The sequence below is a fragment of the Sminthopsis crassicaudata genome, chromosome 5 (assembly GCF_048593235.1).
Source record: "Sminthopsis crassicaudata isolate SCR6 chromosome 5, ASM4859323v1, whole genome shotgun sequence".
In the NCBI taxonomy this organism is placed as follows: domain Eukaryota; kingdom Metazoa; phylum Chordata; class Mammalia; order Dasyuromorphia; family Dasyuridae; genus Sminthopsis; species Sminthopsis crassicaudata.
In genome coordinates this window covers 244,068,204-244,084,198 of record NC_133621.1, presented here as the reverse complement: position 1 = coordinate 244,084,198, position 15,995 = coordinate 244,068,204, and positions in this window count along the sequence as shown.

Below are 15,995 nucleotides of genomic sequence, written 5' to 3'. Positions count from 1 at the left end.
CATAGTAGGTATTTAATAAATGCTTCCTCATATTTAAAAATAAATTATCATCATACTATCAAAAAGCTTCTCTAAAATGTAAACTGAAAACACTTTTTAGAAAAGTCCTTGGTTTTATTAACTACAAAAGCAAAGCATATTAGCAAAGTTAATTATTGGGGAAATGGGTATAGCACATAATTTCAAAATACTTCAATTTTTTTCATAAAAGTAATTTTTTTATATTTTTTAATTCATCATGCTATACAATTTTATGTAATGAGGCAGCATGGCATAGTGGATAACACTAGTCTCAAGGAAACAAAGGTCAGAAGCACAGGTCCCACACACATTGGCTACATAATTATGAACAAATCACCTAATGTCTCATTACCCAAATAGATCTCTCAAACTACAAATTGCAGAGTCAAGTGTTGATCTGTATTAGTGGAAGTTCCATATAGCAAGATATAAAGATATATCAAGATCTGATTTCTCCAGAAATACAAAGGTATATTTCAAGTTTTATAGAACTGAATATCATTTTAATGTCAGTTAAACTACATTACACTACCAATATATATTAAATCTTCTTTGATAATGTTACCTCTTGGAGTTCAAGAAAGAATACCTCTTTTTGAATTCTTGGTCTTGTGAATATTCCTAACAAGAATAGCAAAAATTTCTTCATATTTTGTAAAATGGGAAGGTGTTCACCAGAAATTGGTATATATCATGGGCTTCCATTGGAATGGAAACATTACACCAGTGGAACACAATCTGGTGGATATTATTAAACTATAAGTTTTGAATATGGACCTGTTAATTTGTTATCTCAAGCCTGGCTTTGCCGAATTTAGAGACATTGATCCCCAAAAGATTTACTAACAGGTTAAGAAACTTTAGGGCCACAATATATAATAAATAGTGTATCAAGGTGTGCCTGTTTGATTTATTCTTGGTAATAGGTTAATTCAAAATTTGGGATGCTTACTGAGGGGTGTTAGGATTACTAAGTGAGAACTGAGGTTGTCTGGACAGTGACAAGGTGAGAATTCAGGTTTTCTGGACAATTACAAGGTGAGAACTCAGGTTGACTTGATAGAGGGGGCAAGCTCATTGGCTGGGGTGGTTCTTCCCAGAAGCCCTTGCATTATCCCACGCCCATTCTCTGGGAGAATAAAAGAGAGGACTCTCAGAGAAAGAAGAGGACTCTGAATTGCATCAGGCTTGACGGGGCTCTCTGCAGGAAGGGAAGTCACTTCTTTGGACAAGAGTTAACAGCAACTGCCTGGAGACAACGGTTCACTACAGGAAGAAGAATCTGTCTGAGAGATTTGAGTAGACACAGCAGATCTCTTCCCAGAGAGCGATCCAGCAGCTTCTGGAGACGACAGCTCGTTACAATTGGCGTCCACACGTGGGGCAAGGACTTTTGCTTATCCTGACAAGAGGAGCTAGACCAGACCTTCGCAATTTGGCGCCCGAACAGGGACAGATACGGTCCTGATTCCAGTGGAAAAGCCTCCCATCCAGATCTCAGTCTCTCTAACCCAGAACCGTGAGTAACGAGGAAACTTTGTTAAAGATTAAGTGAGCATGCTAATAGATAAATAAGGAACTTGTTAAGGGCTAAACCAGCAATCTCTTATAGTGAAATGGGGCAAACACCTTCTGTTCAAGGAAAATGTTTAGAGAGCATCATCAAGGTTATGAAAAGCCAAGGCTTGATTATAATTTTAGAGGAGATTACTGAACTTTTAAGAACTGTGAAGGTCATATGTCCTTCTTTTTCTCTGGAAGAAGAATTGGATCCAGATGAATGGGAATTAGTAGGAAAGCAATTAGGTGAACACTACAATTCCAGGCCAAACTCAATTTCCAAAGATACAATTCATATATACAATGTAATCCAATTGGCTTTAAACAATGTTATTCTAAAGGAAGAGATGAAGGAGCAAAATGGGGAAGTGTCAACTAAACTAGGTGAAAAGGATGAATCAGATAACAATGAAGTTAAGTACAATTCTGAGCAACAGCAACAGGAACACCTCCCATCTCCTCCCTCAATTAACCCTTCAGGGGTGGAGCAAGAGGGAGGAGAGGAAGAGGCAGAAACACAAACAGAATTGTCTGTGAAGCAGCCTAAGCCTATGACAAGATTAGAAAAAGCATTGGTTAAAGCTAAGAGAGAAGGACAGGATATAAGTGATTTTATACATGCATATCCTGTGATTGAAAATACTGACTCTGTAGGTAAAAAAAGGAGAAGATATGCACCTTTAGATTTGAATAAAATTAAGGATTTGAAAAAAGGTTGTACCCTTTATGGGGCTACATCAGCTTATGTCAAAATGTTACTAGATGGTTTGTCTTATGAAGTCCTAACCCCGAATGATTGGAAATCCATAGCAAGGACATGTCTGGAGCCTGGAGAAAATTTATTATGGCTTGCGGAATTTCATGAATTATGTAAAATTCAAGTCAGATGCAATTTGGAAATAGGAGTTAACACACAATTCACTTTTGAGCACTTAGCTGGTGAAGGTCAATATGGAGAGAATTCGGAACAGATTAATTATACCATGACAATATATGAGCAAATTGCTAAGGCTGCAATAAAAGCTTGGGGTGTCCTTCCTGGACAGAAAGATCGTGGAGAGGCTTTCACTAAAATACAGCAAGGTCCCAATGAACCTTTTGCAGATTTTGTGGGACGTTTGCAAACTGCTGTCAAAAGAACTATTGGAGAAAATTCAGCTACAGAAATAATGACCAGACATCTGGCTAAGGAAAATGCCAACGAGATTTGCAAAAGAATTATATGGGGATTAGACAAAGATGCTCCTTTAGAGGAGATCATAAGACGCTGTGCTACAGTGGGAACAAATGCTTTTTACACCTGGACAATGATGAATGTGGAAAGGCAGGGTCCCTCCTGGCAAGGGACTTCTAGAGAAACTCGGCGATGTTTTCAATGTGGAAAAATTGGGCATCTAAGAGCTCAGTGTAGAAATGGAGATACAGTGAGAAGACAGGGTGAAAGAAGACCTAAAACCCCATGTCCAAAATGCAACAGAGGACTCCATTGGGCATCAGAGTGTAAACTAATTCAGGGAAATAGGATGAGGGGCCCAGATCCAGGGCCCCAGGCAAAAAAGACTTGGGGCATGATGGCAGCTGATGTTACACCCAAAGAGCCTTTAGAAGGCCAGGACTCTGATTTAATCAACCAGAAGAAAAGCAATCACATGGCAGAAAGGGATTACCCAATCAGTCAACCAAAAGGCAATCAGATTGCAAAAATGGATTACACTTGGGGAGAATACAGGCCTTTTAAACCAACAGGGCTGTGTCCAGTGCAAACAATTCCAATGTAATTGCCAGATGATAAGAAGAGATTTAGAAAGTGGTAAATAGAAGGAAATTAGATAGGTTAACTGCCTGGGAGAGAGGGTTTGCTTGTATTTCTTCAGCAGGAGAAGGAATCAGATGGGTGCCAGCGAGTCATATTCGCCTTGTCCATCAGAGAGAGACAGAAAAAGAGAAAGACCTCAAAATAAAGGAGAAGATCTAAGAAACATCTGACACTGAAAGAGCATGGATAATAAGAAGACTGTTAAAGAACTTTAAAACCAGCAGGAATCATTGGACTTCCTCACACAAGATGAGACTAATGGACAATGGACTTATGGACATTTATAAATTTTCAATTTATGATTATGTTATATACTTCTAGCATGTGTTATGTTACTATGTTACTATATGCTTATGTAATTTATGTAATTATCTGTAATACTTCCCATATTGATGGATTTATGTTTCAAGGTCATTTATGTAATTATCTGTAATACTTCCCATATTGATGGATTTATGTTTCAAGGTCATGACTGTCCTATGTTCTAAATCAAAAGAAAGGGGGAGATGTTAGGATTACTAAGTGAGAACTGAGGTTGTCTGGACAGTGACAAGGTGAGAATTCAGGTTTTCTGGACAATTACAAGGTGAGAACTCAGGTTGACTTGATAGAGGGGGCAAGCTCATTGGCTGGGGTGGTTCTTCCCAGAAGCCCTTGCATTATCCCACGCCCATTCTCTGGGAGAATAAAAGAGAGGACTCTCAGAGAAAGAAGAGGACTCTGAATTGCATCAGGCTTGACGGGGCTCTCTGCAGGAAGGGAAGTCACTTCTTTGGACAAGAGTTAACAGCAACTGCCTGGAGACAACGGTTCACTACAGGAAGAAGAATCTGTCTGAGAGATTTGAGTAGACACAGCAGATCTCTTCCCAGAGAGCGATCCAGCAGCTTCTGGAGACGACAGCTCGTTACAATTGGCGTCCACACGTGGGGCAAGGACTTTTGCTTATCCTGACAAGAGGAGCTAGACCAGACCTTCGCAGAGGGGCTTTAAATTTTGTAAGCAAACTGAAGGAGTACACTTTCTTCTCTGCAGTCCATGGAACCTATACAAAAATTGACCCTATATTAGGACATAAAGACCTCAAATTCAAATGCAGAAAGGCAGAAATTTTACATCCTTTTCAGATAACAACACAATAAAAACTACATTCAATAAAAAGCCAGGGGAAAACAGATTAAAAAAAATAATTGGAAACTAAATAATCTCATCCTAAAGAATGAATGGGTGAAACAGCAAATCATAGACACAATAATTTTACTCATGAGAATGACAATAATGAAACAACATACCAAAATGTGTGGGATGTAGCCAAAGTGGTGTATATATACATACATCTATATATATATATGTAAATTTATAATGAGATCAAGAGTGAAACAAGGTGGCCCACTATCACCATTACTATTCAATATTGAATTAGAAATGCTAGCTTTGGCAATAAGAGATGAAAAAGAGCTTAAAGGAATTAGAGTAGATAATGAGAAAACCAAATTATCACTCTTTGCAGATGAGATGATGGTATATTTAGAGAAACCCAAAGATTCCACTAAAAAGCTATTAGAAATAATCCACAAATTTAACAAAGTTGCAGGATACAAAATAAATCCACATAAATCATCAACATTTTTATACATCATTAACAAAATCCAATAGCAAGAGATACAAAAAGAAATTCCATTTAAAATAACTGTTGATAATATAAAATACTTGGGAATCTATCTGCCAAGGGAAAGTCAGGAAGAATATGAGCAAAACTACAAAACACTTTCTGCACAAATAAAGTCAGGTCTAAACAATTGGGAAAATATTAAATGTCATATATATATACATATATATATATTATATTTTATTATAGAAATAAAAGAAATATTAAATGTTTTTGGATAGGTCAAGGGAATATAATAAATATGACAATACTACCTAAACTAATCTATTTTAGTGCTATACCAATCAGACTATCAAGAAACTATTTTAATGACATAGAAAAAATAACAAAATTCATCTGGAAAAACAAAAGGTCAAGAATTTCAAGGAAACTAATAAAAAAAAAATTAAGTGAATGTGGCCTAGCTATACCAGATCTAAAACTATATTATAAAGCAGTGGTCATCAAAACCATTTGGTTTCCACTAGGTTGATCAGTGGAATAGATTAGGTTCACAAGACAAAATAGTCAATAACTACAGCAGTCTAGTGTTTGACAAACCCAAAGACCCCAGCTTTTGAGAAAAGAATTCACTATTTGACAAAAACTTCTGGGAAAATTGGAAAGTAGTATGGCAGAAACTAGGCATTGACCCACACTTAACACCATATATCAAGATAAGATCAAAATAGGTTCATGATCTAGATATAAAGAATGAAATTATAAATAAATTAGAATATAGGATAGTTTACCTCTCAGACCTGTGGTGGAGGAAGGAATTTGTGACCAAAGAAGAACTAGAGATCATTATTGAACACAAAATAAAAACTTTTAAATCACGTTTAAAAGGTTTTGTACAAACAAAACTAATGCTGACAAGATTAGAAGGGAAGCAATAAACTGGGAAGCCATTTTTACAGTCAAAGGTTCTGATAAAGGCCTCATTTCCAAAATATATAGAGAATTGACTCTATAGGAAATCAAGCCATTTTCCAATTGATAAATGGTCAAAGAATATGAATAGATAATTTTCAGATAAAGATAAAGGTGCTCTAAATCATTATTGATCAGAGAACTCTGAGGTACCACTACACAGCTGTCAGATTGGCTAAAATGACAGGAAAAGATAATGACAAATGTTGGAGAGGATGTGGGAAAACTGGGACATTGATACATTGTTGGTGGAATTGTGAGTTGATCCAACTATTCTAAAGAGTAATTTGAAACTATGCTCAAAAAGTTATTAAACTGTGCATATCCTTTGATCCAGCAGTGTTACTACTGGGCTTATGTCCCAAAGAGATCTTAAAGAAGGGAAAGGGACCTGTATGTGCAAAAATGTTTGTGGCAGCCCTCTTTGTAGTGGCTAGAAACTGGAAATTGAATGGATGCCCATCAATTGGAGAATGGTTGAATAAATTGTGGCATACGAATGTTATGGAATATTATTGTTCTATAAGAAATGACCAGAACGATTTCAGAGAGGCCTGGAGAGACTTACATGAACTGATGCTAAGTGAAATGAGCAAAACCAGGAGATCATTATATACTTCCACTGCTAATACTATATGATGATCAATTCTGATGGATGTAACTCTCTTCAACAATGAGATGATCCAGATCAGTTCCAATTGTTCAGTAATGAAGAGAACTAGCTACACTCAGCAAAAGAACACTGGGAAATTAGTGTGGACCACAGCGTAACATTTCCACTCCTTCTGTTATTGCCTGCTTGCATTTTTGTTTTCCTTCTCAGGTTATTTTTACCTTCTTTCTAAATCCGATTTTTCTTGTGCAGCAAGATAACTGTATAAATACATATACATATATTTAACATATACTTTCATATGTATTGGACTACCTGCCATTTAGGGGAGGGGGTGGGAGGAAGGAGGGGAAAAGTTCGAACAGAAGGTTTTGCAAGGGTCAATGTTGAAAAATTATCCATGCACATGTTTTGTAAATAAAAAGCTATAATTTAAAAAAAAATAGATTTTGTAAGCAAATCCTTTTAGGCAACTTGAATAAAAGTCAAGTGGAATGTATACATATACTACAGAGCCACAGCCACCAAATTCACCCAGCAAGTTCTCAGGCCTACTGGCATCCACAGTGAACCAGAGGTGTTGGGGTGGCCTAGTGTAGCAAGACATGATGCCCTTTGTTCTTCATCTTGCCTGACCTGAGTGACTGTATCCCACCTCCCTCCTAGGAATCCCAGGCCTCTTAAAAGTTACATCTGTTTGGCTTGCACTTCCTAACCCTTTAATTAAACTTTCTTAATTAAACTTTTTTAGGAGGTAATATTTTAAAAAGATGCAAAAATCATATTATTCTGTCTTTCTGTTTTAATTACTAATTTAGTTACTAACCTGTTTAATTACTAAATGCTAATTACTTAAAAAGATCTGAATTCATATTCAATCTTACATACTTTCTAGTTGTGTAACTGAGCAAATTTGTTTCTCAGTTTCCTCAACTGTTAAATGAGGGTAATAATAGCCTTCTCATTTCCATAGAACACCTCTTCACCTGGCCTATGCTAATGGATATCCAGATGTTATGTCTCTCTTAGTAGAGAGAAAGTGTAAACTAAACTTGTGGAATCATCATAATCAAATTCCTTTAATTAAGGTATGCATGCATTAACTAACCTTGCTGTTCAATGAAATGAATTTGGATTTCTTTCTTTGATTAAGAAAATACTAATGTATTTAAATCTTACTAGTAATGCTTGAATATACTAAATTTTATTTAATTTTCTCTCTTTGTCTATATTATACTGATAGGCAATAGAGTGTCAGCAGAAGGAGTATGTGCAACAATATTGCTCAAACATGGTGCAGACCATAATCTGCAGGTTTCAGCAATAATACTGCACTTTACTATGCTGCACCTCTGGTTAGAATAAAGCCATAGCAGTAAAACTGCTTAAATATAAAACTGATATTGAAGCAAGAAACCCACTTCTTTTATAAAAGATTATCAGCTGAAATATATAATCAAATGTTCAGTTTACATATTTTATAATTCATTTATTCATGGAAGCATTTTTTTAAACAAAAATACCTTAAAAATCACTCTGTAGTCAAATTCATTAGCCCAGTTGAAGTGAGTAGAACCAGGAGAACACTGTACACAGCAACAACAAGATAATACAATGATCAGTTCTGACAGACTTGGCCAGTTCCTATCATCTTGTGATGAAGAAAGCCATCTGAAACTATAGAGAGGTCTAGACTGAGTATGGATCACAACATAGTATTTTCACTTTTTTGTTGTTGTTTGCTTCCACTTTGTTTTCTTTCTCATTTTTTTTCCTTTTTGATCTGACTTTTCTTGTGCAAAATGATAATTGTGGAAATATGTATGTAAGAATTTCATGTTTAGCATATATTGGATAACTTGCCATCTAGGGTAGGGAGTGGGGGGAAAGGAGGGAAAAAATTTGGAACACAAGGTTTTGCAAGGTCGAATGTTGAAAATTATCTGTGCATATGTTTTGTAAATAAAAAAAACTGTAATAAAAAAGTCATTAATCTTTGTTATGTTTTAATGAAGGGGTGGGGAAGCAGTGAGGGAGAGGAGGAGGGGAAGGGGAGTAGAAGGGGAGATTTCATTCACATTGAAATTCCTAAGAGAAGGAAATTCCTTCTTTTGACTTAGACCAGAACCTGTTCTATGATTTAAATCTTAGAGAAGGATTGTTCATATGGGGTCTTTAAAAACTTTAAAAAGTAAACATAAGCTTATAATTATTTCACTGTCATAGGCTTTGTATTCTGTATATTTTAGGCATTTAAAATATCATTCTGAAAATGTATCCATGACAAAGTTAAGAAACCCTGTCTTAGGGAGTGTGAATTTATCATGAAGAAATGCTATTATTTTTTAGGACAAACTTTTTGAAGTTTGTATATACTAAGTATATAACTATACTATTATGTACTAAGTATATAACTACACTAACAAAGTATAACTACACTGACAATTTTCACAGAAACAAATTCTTAAGGATATGTTTTTTTCCTAACTACACCATTTCCTTTCCATAACTACTAAATGATTGCTTATATTTTAATAAAAGGGTTAATTCATAGTTACTGCCCCTTGAGAGAGAAAAAGCAAAAAACATATTAGAGGGAATGGTAACAGGGTAGAAATGCTAGGTGAATGACTTTCTACCAGGTTTAATCCTCTCAAGGTTTTAACTCAATTTTGGGGGTTTTGTTTTTGTTTTTGTTTTTGTTTTTGTTTTTGTTTTTGTTTTTATTTTAAATTTGTTTATATACACTTGAGGAAAATGGGTAAAGACAGCTAGTCAACTTTAAACCTGGCTAGGGTATAGCTTTATCTTAGCAAAATTCTGAGAAAATAAGTTTGGCTGCATGTGGACAATAATTGATTAATGAAATGAAGGTGGCAAGAAAAGATGATACACATTAAATAATATGAAATGGTCTCTAATAAATTCTGAGTTTCTAATTTTTTGATTACAGATTAATAGCTAGAAGGAATTCTGGTTTCATGCTATCCTTTAAATATAAGGAAACTTAGGGTCCATAGAGATGAAGTAATTTCCTTTATGATCACATAGAGAAGCAGAATTTATCCCCTGGTCTTCTCCAATGTTCTATTGTATCATAATTTCTTTTTTTTTTTAATTATAGCTTTTTATTTACAAGATATATGCATAGGTGATTTTTCAGCATTGACAATTGCAAAACCTTTTGTTCCAACTTTTTTCCTCCTTCCCCCCACCTCTTTCTCCAAATAGCAGGTTGACAAATACATGTTAAATATGTTAAAGTATAATTTAAATACAATACATATATATATATACATATATATATATATATAAATGTCCATACAGTTATTTTGCTGTACAAAAAGAATCGGACTTTGAAATAGTGTACAATTAGCCTGTGAAGGAAATCAAAAATGCAGGTGGACAAAAAGAGAGATTGGGAATTCTATGTAGTGGTTCATAGTCATCTCCCAGAGTCCTTTCGCTGGGTGTAGCTGGTTCAATTCATTATTGCTCTATTGGAATTGATTTGGTTCATCTCATTGTTGAAGAGAGCCACATCCATCAGAATTGATCATCATATAGTATTGTTGTTGAAGTGTGTAATGATCTCCTGGTCCTGCTCTTTTCACCCAGCATCAGTTCATGTAAGTCTCTCCAGGCCTTTCTGAAATCATCCTACTGGTCATTTCTTACAGAACAATAATATTCCATAACATTCATATACCACAATTTATTCAGCCATTCTCCAATTGATGAGCATCCACTCAGTTTCCACTGGCCACTACAAAGAAGGCTGCCACAAACATTCTTGCACATACGTCCTTCTTTAAAAATGCTGGGTCAAAAAAAAGTTTGACAACTTTTTGGGCATAATTCCAAATTGCTCTCCAGAATGGCTGGATTCTTTCACAACTCCACCAGCAATGTAGCAGTGTCCCAGTTTTCCCACATCCCCTCCAACATTTATCATTATTTGTTCCTGTCATCTTAGCCAATCTGACAGGTGTGTAGTGGTATCTCAGAGTTGTCTTAATTTGCATTTTTCTGATCAATAGTGATTTGGAACACTCTTTCATATGAGTGGAAATAGTTTTAATTTCATCATCTGAAAATTGTCTGTTCATATCCCTTGACCATTTATCAATTGGAGAATGGTTTGGTTTCCTATAAATCAGGGTCAGTTCTCTATATATTTTGGAAATGAGACCTTTGTCAGAACTTTTACTTTTAAAAATATTTTCCCAGTTTGTTACTTCCCTTCTAATCTTGTTTGCATTAGTATTGTTTGTACAGAAACTTTTTAGTTTGATGTAATCAAAATCTTCTATTTTGTGATCAATAATGATCTCTAATTCTCCTCTGGTCATAAATTCCTTCCTCCTCCACAGGTCTGAGAGGTAGACTATTCTCTGTTCCTCTAATCTATTTATGATCTCATTCTTTATGCCTAAATCATGGACCCATTTTAATCTTATCTCTCAATTTGATTTTCAAAATCCCTTTTGACCTCTTCCATGGCCTGACACCAATTCTTATTTTTCTCAGGCTTTGAATGTAGAAGCTTTGATTTTTTTTAAAATCATCTTCTAAATGTGTATTTTGATCTTCCTTTTCACCATAGTAACTTTTTAGAGTCACAATCTTTTTCCATCACTAGTCTATCATTTCCATCATTTGCCTAGCCTACTACTTGAATTTTAACTCTTTGTTAAAGTAGGGTTCTATTTCCAGAGTGTAGGATGTACGGTCCCATGCTTTAGAGGTTTTGTGAAGCTATTTACTTCTAGGGACTTATAAGTTTTCAGTTCTTCCTAGGGGATACGTTATAAAGAGAAGTGTGTTTACTATTCTCCTGGACTGTGAATGATCACAAACACTAATTTTTTTGCCCTAGAACTGAGAGGAAGGTTGTGGCTGCAAGCTATGGTGTACTAGTGCTCCTCCTCACTCTGGGACTGCTACCAGGATCGTGCCTGGGATCTGAGTATGGTCAAACAACAAAGGTTTGAACTCAGTGCCAGCAAAGAGATTACTGCACTACTCTTTTATCCAAGTGAGAGAGATCTTTCAAACCGTTCTAAGTTATATTGGTCTGTAAGAATTTTTTATCCCATCCTTTTTATAGGTTCTGTAATTTTGGAATTTATTACAAAGTTTTATTTATAGTTATTTTGAGGCAAATTAGAGAAAGCTCAGACAACTTCCTGCTTTTTTCTGCCATCTTCCTTAAAAAAATGTTTTTGTTATTTATTCTTTCATATAAGTTTGTTGTGATATCCCTTTTGTTTTGCATTAAACCTATAGAATAACTTGATTAATATAGCTGTTTTATTATATTTGCTCAAACTATCCATTTGTAATGTCTTTCCAGTTTTTTGGTTCTTAAATTTTTATATGAAATGTTTTAGTGTAGCCTTTATATGTCTTCATTATGCCTTGAGATTAAAACTAAAGTATATAATATTTTTGGTGATAATAAGAAATGTTATTTCCCTATCAGTTTTTTCTTCTTTTTTTCCATTTTCCTTAGTGATGTGTAGATATATTGTGAGTTTGTACCAGGCTATTTTGCCAAAGGTATATTTATTGCCTTAGCAATTTATTTTAGGTAAATTATATGATGACCTGCAGATGGCGACATTTTATTCTCTTCTTTATTTTTTGCTTGTTTCCCTAAAATATTTATTCTGATATTGTTATATTTCTAAAAATATGTTGAATGTTATACTAAGAGTTGAAATTGCTGCTTTATACCCTTGTCCTTTGTGGAAAACAACCTTACTATCTCTCCATTCCTTATTATGCTAGATTTAGAATTCAAATTACTTTTTATTGTATCAAGGAAAATTCTTCTATCCCTATGTTAGCGCCCACCTCAAATACTCTTTTTATATGACAACATATTAATGAAATATACAGTTAATCTTTCTGGTATTTCTTCTTGTTTACGACCTATTTTATATCTATGGCATGCTTTAAATTTTTATCTATTTTTTTTTTATAGGAATGTATGATAGTCTCTGAAAACAAGTCATCATGATAAACAAGAGATGGTATGTGTCAGATGAGAGAAATCACTGACACTATCTTGACTTCCCCTCAGACCCTGATTGAGACAGCTCTGGACTCTGAGTCAAAGAACCTCCAAAATAACTTACATCCATTTTTGAAGGGAGCTACCACTGTGAATTACTATTTGTCTTTCTAGCACTTAAAACAATATTTTGCATAATGTAAGTGCTTAATAAATGTTTTCCTTCATTATTTTCTAATTTTGGTAATTTCCAGTGACTTTCCATGCACCCTCAAAAGTATTTTCTCTTATAACAAATATAGCAAAATACAAACCAACTTACTAGCCCAGGATGCTATATTCCCCAGTCATTGTCTACCACCTTTTTTGCCAAAAAAAAAAAAAAAAAGCACCTAGCCATCGTCTTTCCTCTGGAGTCATGATAAGTTATCTCACAGATTAAAATTTTAAAGTCTCTCAGTATTGTTTTAATTAGACTATTGTAGTTATTTCCAAAATTGTGCTTTTTTTATTATATTAATTCATTCAGACAAGATTATGATTTCTTTATATTTGTATAGAATGGTTGGGATGATTCACAGTTCCACCTAAAGGTTTCACAATCCCTTCAACACTTAGCTTTTTTATTTTTTATGATCTTTACCAATCTGAAGAGTGCCATACCTTAACTTTTTAAAATTTTAATTTCTCATGATAAATATAAAGTTTTTTTCATATGATTATTGATAACTTTTATTCATATTTTTGAAATCTACATAATTTTGTCAAAATTCCTATTTATCTTGTATATCACACTTTTCGAAGGAATGTTCTGTACTCTAACTATAATGTCTGGGCTAGCTTTCTGGAGGGTCTTGGGACCAGCCTTGGTCTCAGCAGAATAATCACCATGAGAATAGTCAGGAATAAAGTCCAAAGTCTTTATTATCTCTTCATAGTCTGTCTCCTTCACCAGAGTCAAGCTAGCTTTCTTGGGGACATTCAGATGAGCTTTGGTCTTAGTGGAGGAATGCAGAAGGCAAGAGAGCCACCAGGATGGTGGGAGATGGAATGTCTATCTTCCAGTCCTTGTTGGTTCTTATATACCTTATTGTAATTGCATCATTACAGCATAGTGATTATGTGTGAACTTAGAGAACCGTTATATTACCATGCTAAGTACTTAGTATATATGTAAACTAGATAATCATTGTCTCATAAATTCCTCTGAATTAACACCTTATTTCAAGTATACTTCTCCAGAGTTCTGGCTCTCTACATGTAAATATCCTTGCACCATGCTAATAATATCTACTTGTTGACCATTAAAAGAAAGTATAGGCTTCATGTATTCATGTATTAGAAATAGATACCAAAGACAGCAGCCATCTTCTGGGAACCTAATCTGGGAGTACATGTACCAGTTGGAAGAGGTTACTTAGAGGGAGTTCTACATTATGAGAATTTATCAAGGATAAATTTGGGCTCCCTATACATTTTCAGGGACCCACTAAAGAGATTTTCCCTTAAAGACTCATTTTGAGGTATCTTGGTTTTAAAAGGATCCACTAAATTTTTTTTTACATTGTTTTCTTCTTTTACTTTGGACAATACTAGCTTTATGGTGTTTTCTTTACATGTCAAAGCTATTTTTTTGAAATAACTTTTGTATAATTGAAGGCTTATGGACTAATATATATTGTATTACTCTGCCTATTACAAATATGGAAGCTGACGGAAGCAGTATTATATAGATGTTGGTGCCTGGAATTTTGCCTAGAGCACCCTGAAGGAACTTGTCCATGCTCCTTTTTTCATTTTTGTGCAGACTTGGAATGTTTATTTTATTGTGATGTGAGGCCAATGGCCTGCAGGTTCATATGATGTGGTTTTCTTGGTGGTCTAAAAACCAAGAGGAATCAATCACAAGGATTTAATCCCTTTGGGAGACTTTTCTAAATTTCTCTCTTATGTTAGCCTACTTGTCCTAGTGTAGAGTGAGTTTAGACCTCCTATTCAGATCTTCTGGGTTTGAACTCCAGGTTGTCCCACCTGATAATAATTTCTATTTTACTCCAGAATTTTTGAATTCTGAAAAACCATTGGGTGTTCCTTGGTGCACCTCTCCCTTAAAGTTGATTCAGGTGCAGAACAGAATTGGATTATAATCACTAGGAAACAAATGTTTCACCATAACAGGGAAGTAGTCCTGGATTCTTCATGATTCTATCCATAAATCATAAACTCTAGAAGCTTTCAGTGAACTAGAAAAGTTTTTAATATAAGCTCAACAATAATAAGCTATATGTCTATCATGCAATAATCAACCTGGTCCAGTTGATAATCACCAATTTTCAATTATTTTTTAGTTATAGCAACTAATGAGTACCATTTGCTAAGGGATAGAAGGATTGTGGTTTGCCTAGAAGAAAGGAATAGTAATTCCATTCAGAATGAAATTCATAATTTCTGGTGTGGTAAGAAGACATCATTCATCCTCAGTCCTGAGTCTTCCCAGAAATAGGTAGCTTTCTTTATGTCTTAAATTGGTATAAGCCAGGGACTCCTAAATCTACCAGAACATTTTTCTATGGAATTATTATTAATGAATGAGGGTAATGAGGTTTAGTTTTGGGGGTTCCCTTTCATAGGGAACCAAAATGAGATTAGGGTTCCTGGTGGTCAGGGAGTTAAATGATAAGGTCTAGTGGCAGGTTTGGGGTTCAGGGAACCAAATGGAGAGGTTTGACTCCCCTATACCCGCCTGGGATTTGGCATAAGGGTAGGGAGTTTGGGGGAATCCTCTTCTGGTAGTGCAGAGATTCTCTGTAAAGGAATTTACAAACCTGAAAAGCTAGAATGATAAAAGAGGTTTATTAAAAGGAATTGGGAAGTAAGGTTAGAAATCTCGAGGAGAGAGGCATAAAGTCTCCTTAGGGAAATACTTAAGGATAAAGAGAGGGTAGCATTGGAAAAGAATATTATCCAATGGGCAGAGGCCTCCTTGGCATAGCATGGCATGGCATAGGTGTCATGTCTAATACCTTTGCAAAGAAATGAGGGGGTTTTTTTGTTTTGTTTTGTTTTTTCCCTGAGGCTGGGGTTAAGTGACTTGCCCAGGGTCACACAGCTAGGAAGTGTTAAGTGTCTAAGATCAGATTTGAACTAGGGTCCTCCTGAATTCAAGGCTGGTGCTCTATCCACTTCGCCACCTAGCTGCCCCTAGGAAATAAGTTTTTAATTGCCATTTTTTTAAAGGAGGTCTTTGGCTACAAGCAAGGCCTGCTCCCCCTCCCAAAGAAGTGGTGGGGGGAGTTGAATTGAATTGAAGATACTTAATTGAATAGGGTTGAAATTCTTTTAGCTCTGGACTGAACCAATTCCACCTAAATAGCAGAATGAAACT